Source organism: Drosophila kikkawai, chromosome 2L, assembly GCF_030179895.1.
Source record: "Drosophila kikkawai strain 14028-0561.14 chromosome 2L, DkikHiC1v2, whole genome shotgun sequence".
Lineage (NCBI taxonomy): Eukaryota > Metazoa > Arthropoda > Insecta > Diptera > Drosophilidae > Drosophila > Drosophila kikkawai.
In genome coordinates, this window is record NC_091728.1 from 9030645 (window position 1) to 9042885 (window position 12241).

The window sequence follows — 12241 nt, forward strand, 5'->3', positions numbered from 1 at the left end:
AAATACAATACTTCCGTTCCGTTTCGCACTTGCGGCAAATAAATGGTGAGAAATTTCCATAAAATAAAAGTGAACGTAAAAACGCACACACGCAGGAAGCGGAAATGAAGTTTATGGCTGCCCAACTGTGTGTGTGTGTGTGTGTGTGTGTAGGTTTTGTGGTGTGAGTGGGAGTGTGAGCGTGTCGGTAGGAAGTAGTAAAATCCCTAATAGAAATGAGGCGTGGCAGGGCCAAGGAAACCGCACAAAACTAATTTCCCCAAGGCGCGCTGCAAGGAAAGCAGGAGTCTCGAATGGAAGGAACACGCCCCTGAGCGGACCAACACCAGCGGCTCATTGGAGCAGACAAGATTAGCGAGGTTTTCCGGATAGGTTGCGCATAGGACGATCTAATGGGGCGTGTTTATATGGAAGATTCCGTAGGGGAGCCATATGAATGGCTGCCCATCGCTCGTCTGCCTCCATGGAGGCCCGCGGAAAAATATATTTTCGGTAAACTGGCAGCCTCACAACAAAATATGAAAAGTAAATTCTATATGGAAGACTTTTTTACATAAAAGATGATCCAAATTCTTTTACTAAATTTACTAAAACTATTTTAAGATGAAGAAAAACTTTTAAATTGTACTTTGAAATAATTATTTAATACAATATTCTTTCGTTTACATTAGCTTTAAAATATTTAAAACATTAAAGACACTTATGTTCCTCCAGTTATTCGAGTAAATAAAAGAAAACAACACCTTAAATCCACTGGCTACGGTTAAATTTTTGCGTCACAAAAACTTTGTAAAATTGTTTCTCTTCAACAAACGAGTGTTTATTTTCGCTCCCTCCATTTTTTTCACGCCTCAAAAAGTGCGACAAAGTATAAAAAATGTGGCAGCGGCACAAAGGATACAGTTCGAGTGCTGCATTCACATATACAAGGGTGAGTGCAAAAACAAATATATATATATATTTATATGTATATAAATTAGCAGCAATCCGTCACCAGCTTGTTGGAGTTCTCACCCCTCTGCAGCTGGAGCTCCCGTTTGCGCCGCCTTACTTAAGTGTTATTAAAGCCAAGCGACTGACGACTGTCTGCCTCTTAGGCATAATTGTTGCTATACTTAGCCCTGCCTCCCTCATACCCCCGAAGCTGCACCTTTTACTACAGGCTCTGTTGCCTGTAGTTTATTTCATTTGTGAGGCACTCGGCAGCATTTTCACTTATTTCGTTGACTCTCATTTGTTTTTCCTTATTTTCTGGCTTCCCTGCTCTTTTTTTATTTTTTTTCTTGCTTTTATGACTTTTGCCTTTTAGTGGCCTCTTAAGATGCTCAAAGTGCTTGGCAGCCCACGCGGCGTATGAGTAATGAGGTGAGATGTGGTATGATATTACTCATTCGCCCATTATTCCCGTGTTGCTAATAATAAACACCTTTGGGGTCATATCAAATATATGCATTAAATGAAGTGCGGATGTATATGGCTTGACAAATGAGTTGAATTTTTGTGAGCAGACCCACAGAAAATAAAAGTTTTTACTACCAAAACTATAAGCCTAATTAATGCGCTCCTTGCTGAGCCACTAAAAAACTATACTCGAGAGTAATACCAACAAGGGTGAATTAATACCGACTAAAATATGCCAATTAAGCTGTTGAGAGATAATAATAGAAATACATTTCAATTACGGTCCCCACCTGATATTTTGGTTATATTTGCCGAATGTCTGCCCTCGGTTATACCGGGCTAATGCCAGTCACGTCATCTTCAAGTCGGGGACTTATCAACGTCCACAGATGTCGGCCGGGGACTTAAGTCTGCTGCGCCCGTATTTTGAATATTTGTTTGCCTTCGCCCCTCCGGTCCTGCGCATATTATGTTTCCACTTGAAATTAATTTCTCAAGAGCTCAACAGCACATGTGACGAGAAGGCAAACATGGGACGCACTACATGCATGTATACAGACATATATTCCCTCTTCTAAACACCAGCTAGGCAAACAAAATATCTGCCTTGTATATTTACTTGTATATATTTTGTAAATGCGAGACTCTGGCATTATGTCGTCGCCTGTTAAATCTGTTCAATCTGTGCGTGCCACGACACATGTTTGTGTCTAGTCCTTGTTTTTGTTTTCTTGCCGTTGACGTTGCTGTTGCTTTTGCTTTTGCATTCTCCTGACGGCTTAGTTATGGGCAAAAAATTATGCATTGTATTAATAACTCACAAGATAATTCGGGCTGTTGACGTGCAAATGCTGTCATTGAAACTGTTTACCCTAAATTAAACTTGTTTAGCTAGTTAGTAAGGATATGTAAGTGTTTGTTTTGTGGACTTTTCCAATTGGTAAGTGGTAGAGCAAATATTTCTGAACTGATTTTATACAAATAAATCAAAAGACAAGGATATTTGATACCCCAAACTTTTCGCATATCATAAAATTATATTCAATTTATCGAGGGCAGGCTTATTTCAAATCAAATGAATTTTTCAATCATTTTCACCATTTGTTCCAATGAAAAGAAAGACATGGCTTAAATGAGAAATATGGCAAAGGGAGAGAACTCACTTTCCCTATTGTCGATTTGTGTGGCATCCAAAATACGCATCGAAGCGTTTATTTATTTCATTTACCATTGAGCACTTACGTATTGCCAGCAATTTTTCTGCATCAAATGGAATTGAAGTTCCGCTGCCCTGAGTCCTGCCAATACCCTAAGCCACGCCCCCAGATCAGGGCTATCAATATCGGAGCGTAAAGGCGGCGGAAAGGAGAATGCGAGGCAAGGCAATCAGCAAGAAATACATTTACCAGGGCATTTTCTTCATCATTCTCCGACTTTTCGTTACCATTTTTTTCGTACACTTACAATGGGTTATGATGCTTCGGGTATATTAAAAAAAAAGTAGTTAATTTCCTATTAAAATAATATTTTTAAAATAATTATTACACAACAGTCAGTTATGTCTTAGTGATTTGATTACCTGTTTCCAATTCTTTCCTTATTTTTGCTTATTAATAAAAGAGTATTACAGCTTCGGCTTAACAAAAGCAATCAACGTTTTCCGTTTTTCTTATGAAATCTCGCATGCTTCATTGCTGATGGAAGGAATATTCTTGGGGTGGAGCAGTCAAAACATTTGTTCATTTCCGTTTCACGACAATATTCATATTAGCGGCAAATTTTGGTGCCTTCAATTGGAGATTTTCGCTCAATAAACATGCCTGGGCATCGGTCCATGATGATTGCTCTGTCCCTTCTCTCCCCTGCGTTATGTTTTTGCTGCCTTTTTGTTTATTTTAACTTTCGATTGGGGAGTCTGGAAATGAATTTGAAATCCAAACATTTCTATCATACGCGTTATTATTTATAAGGCATTTGTGCTGATGTTTTTATATTTATAGCATCGGGCCGAGATTTATTTTTATTGCCAAGTTATTACGCATATCGGTATGATAATAAATTTTCCAGGCCAGAGGAAAAGCAACAGAGAGCTGGAAATGCTGGCGATGCTCAAGTGAAAGCTCTATTGAAGCGTGCCTTTGCCCCGGCTTTCGGTTTATTTTTTTCCTCGACCCGAACTAGATTAAATTTTATGCATATATTTTGCTTACATTTTGGCAATTTTATCATTTCCTTTTCTGCATTTCCCTGGGCTCTGGGAGGAGGAGGAGGAGGAGGAGGTAAGCCCCCTGAATTAGTCTGGGTAATTTTGTTGCCAATTCGAGAGCTCTTCGAAAAGAAGTCCTCGAGTCCGTAGCTCATGTCCGTATATTTATTTGTGCTCCTGTATATACACACTATGTGTACTCATGCATTTTGAAGAATTATTGCATTTCTGTGTGCGTCTTTCTTGGCTTTTGTGATGTCATTGAACTTGGAGAGTGTTTTGCATTTTGCGGGTAAAAATATTCCATAAATTTAAAGCACATAAAATTCGTTGTTGTCGTCGTCGTCGTCGTCAGCCTGTCGCTAAGTCCATTGTTTTGAAATTTGCATTGTGCGGAATAAGCCAAGTGACTTATTTCCTCACAAGAATTATGACAATTTAAAGAGATGTTTTGCCGGAAGAACTTTAAATAAATTAAATTTGCATTATATCTGTTTTATTTATTTAAATATAATTTTTTATAGCAGTTTTCCTTTGTGCGATGTTCAATTTTCTTATTCAATTTAATTTATTTTATTCAAGTCCCGGCTTAAGCTTGATTTGTGTTGGTTCTTGATATTCTAGAAACTAAGACCATTCAGACATCTCAAACTGACAGCACAGAATGTGGGACACACATAATATGAGTAACCAACGACACAAAGCCCAGGATTGAAGTACACAATATCCTTGATTGCGGACTCAGTTACAATGCAAGTGCATTTGCGGGTTCATTTAAATCGGAGAGAATACCTATTCAGCCGCAGTCGAGGGCCGGCGGACAACTAAATTTCAATTAGGTTTAAGTATAAGCACAGTAAATTGTGCAAGTGTCCACGTTGGCAATCTATTTGCATTAGCTGGCGAATGAGAATGGACGATATTGGGGCGTAATTATGCTAACAAGTCAAAGGTCCGATGTCTGACCCCTGACCCCGGGCGCTCTGTTCTGGCCTAATGCGGCTAAATCAGTTTAATTATAAAAGATTAACCAGACAGCCAGACGGAGTTGGGGTCTCCATGTGGATTTAATTGAAATGTCCCGCACAAAGTCAATTCAAACCCAATAACAATGCCGTGGCCGAGCCGGAAGTTTGTTTTCGGCATCTAATCCCAAATGATTAACGAAAATGCGCGTGAAAGTGTTGGGCATCCTCGGCGGAATGTCCTGTGGCTCACCCAGCTCTCCTCTCCTTTCTTTCCGTGTGTCTGTCTTCATTCCCGGGGTATATTTAGCCCATGGCATATTATTCAATGCCTAGCGTGTGTCAATATTGGTGAAGGGAAATGGAAAGCATTCACTATGTATATATTTGTGGTATAGGGATGGGAGCGTGAGCGGAAGCTGATAATCATGATATAGGATAATCACCTTAATAGCAGCCAAGCGATGGGAATTACTAAATTGAATGTGAAAAGTTGTAAAGGAAATTGTTCTTAGAGACAAGGAAAAGATTTAGCTAAACAGCTTAAAAATTGTATTTGCATGTTTTAATATAAATATCTGATTAATTTTAAATCCTTATTACGACCGGAAATACCACCTCTATTTCGTGATGGTGACAGCCTGTGCCGTATCGTTTTGTTGCGGGTAGGCGTTATGTGCGTGCGGAATTCAATAAAAATTCTAATGGTTTTCTGATGATAATCTCATGGCTGTGAAAACCAAACAGCAAAGCGTTTCCCGGGCAATATTTGCACTTTGGTCTCCGATTTGGTTTTGGCTTTTCCGTTTCTCCATTTTTTTTTCCAACGCTTTAGGTACGCTTCCTAAATATTTGCCACGCTAGACGCTGTCAACTTGGCAGCTTCGATTGAATTCCTTTATCTGGCTGGGCTTTGTTGTTGGCCGTACCGCTCTGGCTCCGCTTCATGCTTCGTTAACTGAGAATTCCTGATGCACTTGCAAAAAATCAATAAGTAATTGGGAATGAAAGGAGTATGGGAAATATTATTGTGTTTTATAAACCTACTAAAATATATCTACATATATTTAAATTCGAGCAAAAGCTTAAATAATTAAGTAAATTAAGTATACGCAATGTTTACGTCTCGTTGACAAAAACGAAAAATAAATGTTATTGCTTTCATATTGAAATATAAAAATAAGTGTCGAAATTATTTGAATATTTTAATGTAAAGAATTTCTATACTATTTCTTTAGGTGCATTTTTTGGGAGCATACGTTTGACTATCTCGGGCTGTTCCACTGTCTCGTCCGTCTCTCTCGGCTGGGTCGCACACCTTTTTTGGCCACTCCCCTACACGAAGCTTACATATTTGTTAATACCTAGATTCCCGACTGCGAGTGCTGTATGAGATTGGCTTTAATCCTATTTGCCGCATTTGCTGCTTGGTTAGCTTTTTTCATTTCGCTCCTCACTTTCTGCCTTCTGTTTTCGAAGCTGCACTTTGACATTCTGATTGGCATTGACAACACACTCTTTGTTCTAAACTTCTCGGCTTTTGCTGACCCCTTTTTTTTTGTGTTCTTGTGTGTGGGTGTGTGTGTGTGTGTGTTGGAAATTGAAAAATAATATAAACAGCTTAAGCTTAAAGTTTCTCTGGGGCGTATGCGCAATTTTTCATTTGTGTTTCTGTCTGACTCCGTTTTTAATCTAGGCAAACAGCCGTAGGTTGCAGACGTCTAGATGGGCTCTGATTAAGAGGTAAATAATTTTTTAAAATATAATGGAATGTAAGCAACAAAGGGGTAAAGTGATTTTTATTGTGATAAAATTTTTAGATATAAGAATCTTGAATTCAGTTGATATACTGGAAAAGTAAATATATTAAGTATACGCCTCGTGGGCTTGCAGTTCAAGAGCTGAAAGGTAAGCATTATTTCTTGATTAAAGTTTCAGTTTTATTTTTTCTTAGAAAGCTCTGCCAGTCATTCAACCAAAACAATTCAATGTTTGTGCCGCTCAAAGACATTGCTCCTGTCTAATCATCCCTTTGGCACAATTTTCAACAATTTTCAACGAAAATTCGTATCAGTATCTCTTAAATTTTAGCTGGAATCTCTTTGGCCGCAATCGCATGTCTCGAATGCGGTGGAAGCCACAGGCTATGGCGATAAGTCCGCCCCGAAAGTCATTAAACTTATATTGCCAACTTTTGGGGGGCCGTGTGCGCGACCGTGAGAAAGGAGACTAAAGTCAACTTTTATGCACATGGCCGCCGTCAATTCGATTCAATTTCTTGGCACTAAACGCGGACAGATTTTATTGTGAGAGCTTGGGGTGGCTTTATTTCCGGATGCGAGTTTGTCTGCCGAGCAAAGTCCACTTCCACACTGCGTGCAAATGGCGCAACAAATTAGCGACAAAACTTTACGGACGCCACAACACACAGCAATTAAAAATACAAGTACAGCAACAATAATTACCCAATGCTTTCGGGGCGAGACGGAAAGTTTTGTGGGGAAAATAGCGCCACATCAGCAGCCGAGTAATAACAGTTTTGGTTGCGGATTTCTGCAGGAGCAGGGAGCAGCTCCTTGCTGCCGTGCCGTGCCTCATATTCAATTTCGGGCAGCTTTTCATTTTAATTAAAGCCAATTAAAAGGAAATGCCGGTCTCTGTACCGTTTCAGCTCTATTTATCTCCCATTTTCCTCGGAAAATGTGCTCACGCACACACATTACAAATTGTCCTGTGTGTTTTCCTGCAGCTTGTAGCTCTTGGCATCTTAAGCGGGATTCGTTTTAACGTATAATTGCTGTGCAAAACTAGACATTTTTAGCAGAGTTTTTGCCCAGTTTCCCCCCCTGCTAATGGTGGAAGTGAGAAGACTAAAAGAGGGTGAAAAATAGAGAAAAGTAGTGTCGGTGGCTTTTAAAAAGGAGTGGCAAAACAAAACCAACGATGGCCTAGGAAATATATATACGATTTTGTTACATTAAAGACATTTTTTGATTTTAATATTATTTTTTATTTTCAAAATGAGTTACATTTTAAATCTGGCTTCAAACTTCCTACTTTCCTACGTTCCACTAAAAATCACCAGAAATCTTTAAACATTACGTATTCGCCCTGTTGGCTGGTGGGTCTCTTGGTCAAAGACCCGCAACTGAAAAGCTCTGCGCGAACATTCACCGTGACCACCTCATTGTGATGCATTCGCTTCCTGCCAAATCAACTGTCAAATAGTGAAACGGTACTTTTGATTATCAGCTATTTTGCATACCGCCCGCCATTTTGGTCCACGGGTGAGGTGAGTGGAGTGGAGTGCGTGTGCGTCGTGGCGTTGCCTTGGGCACATTTAAATTTCCATTTGAAATTGGCAGCAGAAATGCGGAGGGCATGAAGGGTGGCCCCCCCAGAAACAGACAGCTGTTACAATATTATTGACTCATATCGCATGCACGGCACAAGCTCACGCCAAGTCCTCCAGGACACCGTTACGATACCAGAACTCGGAGTAGAGTCCCTCCCTCCCGCGCTCTGTCTCTAGCGAACAAGCTGCTACCGAGCTTCCTTTTTGATTTGCCATCGGGCGCCCCCAAGCCGCCGGTGAGGCAGGTTGAGTTTTGAGTGCGGCGAACTTGGCATAAAATTAAGTGCTCCATTTTAATTGAATTGATGTCGGTCGGAGAACCCACGGCGAACGTGTTCCGACCGTCTTCCGCCATCAACCAGGTAGCTTTTGACAATCTTGTGTCAATAAATGGCCCGGGTGCTTCAGCCACATATGCTGCCAATTTCGGGGTTTTGGAATACCTTTTGACTTGGCTTTTTATGCTCTCCGCCGCCTCGGTCTGTTTTATTTCGGTTCAGGTAATCATCGGGGAGCTTGGCAGGCACGTCTTTGAGTCGAGTTTCTTTATTTTTTTTCTCTTCTCCGAGTGGCAACATCTGTTTGATAATGTCTGCCAAATGTTTATCACTTTGTTCGTGTTATTATTATTTTTTTTTCTGTTTATGCCATTCATGAATGCATATGTCGAGATTTAACTTTCCATTAGCTGAGAAGTAGAAAAGGTTCTTTAAAAGTTGGCATAAAACGTAAACTTTCTCGTTCAAAAGCAAAAGCACTTTGGGATCATGAATAAGTTAAAGTTCAGAAACTTGATACACAGAATGTTTACAAAAGGAAAATTTGAATAAAACTTAATTAATACCTGAGTAATGTTTCCAAATGAAATGGCGTCAATTATGAGGTTATTTTAGACTTTTAATTAGTTTTTCATTATTTTTAAAGTTACTCGAATTGGTATTTATACTCCGATTACTCAATACACATCATCAATGGCTGAACAAAAAGCAGTCAACAGGTGAAAATAATAAATCATAGCCCGATGACTCAACAACATTGGCAAAAGTGTCGCTTAAATTGCAATTTTCAGCATCGATGCCGGCAAAAAGTTGCTTTCAATTTCCGATCGAATCGGGCGTTAATCGGCGTTGGCATGTGGCGCCCCAGATACGTTGCGTTACATTCCGTATACATAACGTTCAGTTTAAGTGGCGTTTGTTAAGTACAACAACACGCCTGACATCATTATCGCGACTGTCAACAGAAGCTGCTGTTGATTATGTTGTTGGAGTCGCCGTGGAGGCTGTGAAGTTTGCCCTCTGATTGACAACTTTTGGGGGGCTCGGGGACCTTAGGGGTCTCGAAACTTTTCGCCCCCGTTGTCAATTGTCACTCGAATCCAATTTAACACACTCAGGCACACACGTTGGGTGAGTGAGTCGTAAACAGCGATTTAAGCAGCCAAGCACCACGGTGTCGGTTCTGCCAAAAAAAGGCATCAGCATTATTGGCATCGTCATCGTTATCTGACAGTTTGCGTTTGACAAAAGTGTCGAGGCGTTAACGGTGCTTCGTGCTTGACGTTTACCGCTTACTACTTGGAGGTGGCAACCCTGGCAACTGTCACAAGTTTTTGCCTCGCGTCACGCACTCGAAATGCCAAAGAAAAGTTTCCAGTTCCAGTTTTTAACCTAACTAAAGTTACTTTTTAACTATTTTCAAAGATTTTCTATATTTGTATTTTAAATAAATTATTTTAAATGCAACCTGACACAAAAATTCACCTGGCAGAAATATTTTCCTCCGAATATCTAGTTGATTTGCTGAAGTTTACTTATCTAAACAAATATACAAAATTTGGTTTTCCCTTGACTTTTAAGCTATGCAAATGTTCCTGAATTCCAGTCGAAGCTTGAACATCCGCAATAAATGTTTTTCCACCAAAATTAAATAACAAAATGTTTTTCGGGACTCAACTCCCCTGAGCCAACCGCAAAAGGTAAATGAAATGTGCAATCTGTGCATATCGAAAAATCGAAAAACTTTCAACACAAAAAAATGTTGCCAACAACTGAACACAGAGCTTGGAAAGCATTAAATGTTCTGTTATCCGTACAACAAAATCGAAAAAAAAACAAACATAAATATTCATTTATTTTATTAAAAATATTTGTCGGTTGTACCGCATCGGATTACGATTTGGGGAAAAAGATTTCTGGCAAAGAGATTTTCTCTGCCTAACAATTATTGGGCCTGCCATCTTTCGGACCAAGCCAAACATGAAAAGGTAAAATCTGTGTTTGAATATCATTTGAGAAATACATAATACTATTTCTAGTTAAAGGCTTAGAAAACATCGAGAACAAGAAAGGGAGCTAACTTCGGCACACCGAAGTTTGTATACCCTTGCAGATATTACTTCATTACATTTTACCTATATTATTATGTTTACAGTTTGACAGTTACAGTTTTGCATTCCCAGCTTTACATTTTCTCTACATCTACCGATCGGTTTATATGGCAGCTATATGATATAGTTGTCCGATTTTTATGAAATTTGTGCCAAAATTCTAGAATAATAAAATAAGCTTATATCCCGGAGTAGATATGACAGCTATAAGATATAGTCGTCCGATTTTCATGAAATTTTTATCGAAATTCTGAAGTAATATATAATGGCCATATCTAAAAAATTGTGCAAAAATATTGAAAAACAGCCAAGTTATAATTTTTTTTCTAAAAATTTATCGAACATTTGTATGGCAGCTATATGATATAGTCGTCCGATCCGGCCCGTTCCGACATATATAGCAGTGAGAGTATATAGAAGACTATATGCAAAGTTTCATTTAGATAGCTTTAAAACTGAGGGACTAGTTTGCGTAGAAACGGACAGGTGGACAGACGGACAGACGGACAGACGGACAGACGGACAGACGGACAGACGGACATGGCTAGATCGACTCGGCTGTTGATGCTGATCAAGAATATATATACTTTATAGGGTCGGAAAGGTCTCCTTCACTGCGTTGCAAACTTCTGACTGAAATTATAATACCCTGCAAGGGTATAAAAATAGTGGAAAATGGGGGTGGGGGAGTGTGCCAAGCCCATGGGGAGTCGTATTGAAAATATGTGTCAGCTTTCATGCTGGCAATTTGCATTCGGCAACGAGTTGGTCAAACTAACACCTGGCAAAGGTATAAAAACATTTTTTGGAACATTTAGAAAATTGTTGGACACGTGTGTGTATTGCGCACAGATGACTTGTTGGCAGCAGTTGGACCACTACTACTTGCACATTTCCATAAAATATAATTAAAAGCAACACGCCAGAGACTCGGGTCCTGTCAGATTTTTGTGTAAAATACTGCTTGAAAACTCCGGAGATATCTTGCATATTTTGCGGTGTTGTCTCAACATATTTAGCTTTGCTTTCAACGCAATTATTGTTACGATTATTGTGCAAATGCCTCAGTCAAGGCTTTGCCCAAAAATAATTGCATATTTTATTGTTGCTGCTGTTTGCAGCTGACAAATGCCTTTTGTGCTGTTTGTTTAATTGTAACTACGTCTAATTGGAAGCATCAACACTTGCTTTGTGCAGGCATCTTAATTAAAACCCCACTACAAAGATATATTATATATATATGTAAGTGTGTATATAGTTTTGTGTAGTGGCAGCTTGGCAGTGGATCTGCTGCTGAAGGTTGAATGACTGCCAGCGGAGCTCTGGGGAAATCGAGTATACGCCCCTTGAAAAATTTATCTGACATTTTCGCTCGCTTTTTTTCACCAGGGGCGGAGTGAGAGCAGAATAGGGGCTCCACCAGCAGGCAAGAGCCAAAAAAGAATTCACGCTCGATTTGAAGCTCATCCCGAATGTCTATCAGCCACAGCAGATGCACAGCGAGAAATTGGTTACACCCACAAGGGTATAAATATATGAACATTTAGATGTAAATATTGTTAAGAATATTATATGTTCATTTAATTTATTTAAATTGTTTTAATTTTCTCTAATACAGTTTTACATAAGCTATAAAACTTCTTCTTACACTATTTTTATTTCTGTGCATCAGTCAGAGCTCTGGTGACAGTGGAGTGGGCTCCATCCCAATGACCCGACACCGAAAACGACTCCGACTCCCAGGCCGGGTCCTGCTCTCACCCAACTCATTAGATCTGGCCCAGTGACAGCGGCACGAGTCGTCCCACTCTAGTGCTGACAACCCGTTTTTGAGTTCTGATATTTCGTCACTTAAGAGCCACCGAAGGCCCCGGCCTGAAATTGTTTTTACATAAACGGAGCAAACAAGCAAGCTGTGGAGCAGA

At 39.7% G+C, this 12241-nt stretch overlaps 1 long non-coding RNA gene across 1 annotated transcript; it reads right to left on the reverse strand.

Annotated features, from left to right (window-relative positions):
- Nucleotides 1-2430: 2430 nt before the first annotated feature.
- Nucleotides 2431-4923, reverse strand: LOC138927907 (uncharacterized). The gene is made up of 3 exons (XR_011444360.1): nt 3612-4923; nt 2981-3316; nt 2431-2913 (listed from the first exon to the last, which is right to left on the reverse strand). It is a non-coding gene; the product is annotated as an uncharacterized lncRNA (long non-coding RNA).
- Between the last annotated feature and the right edge of the window lie 7318 nt (nt 4924-12241).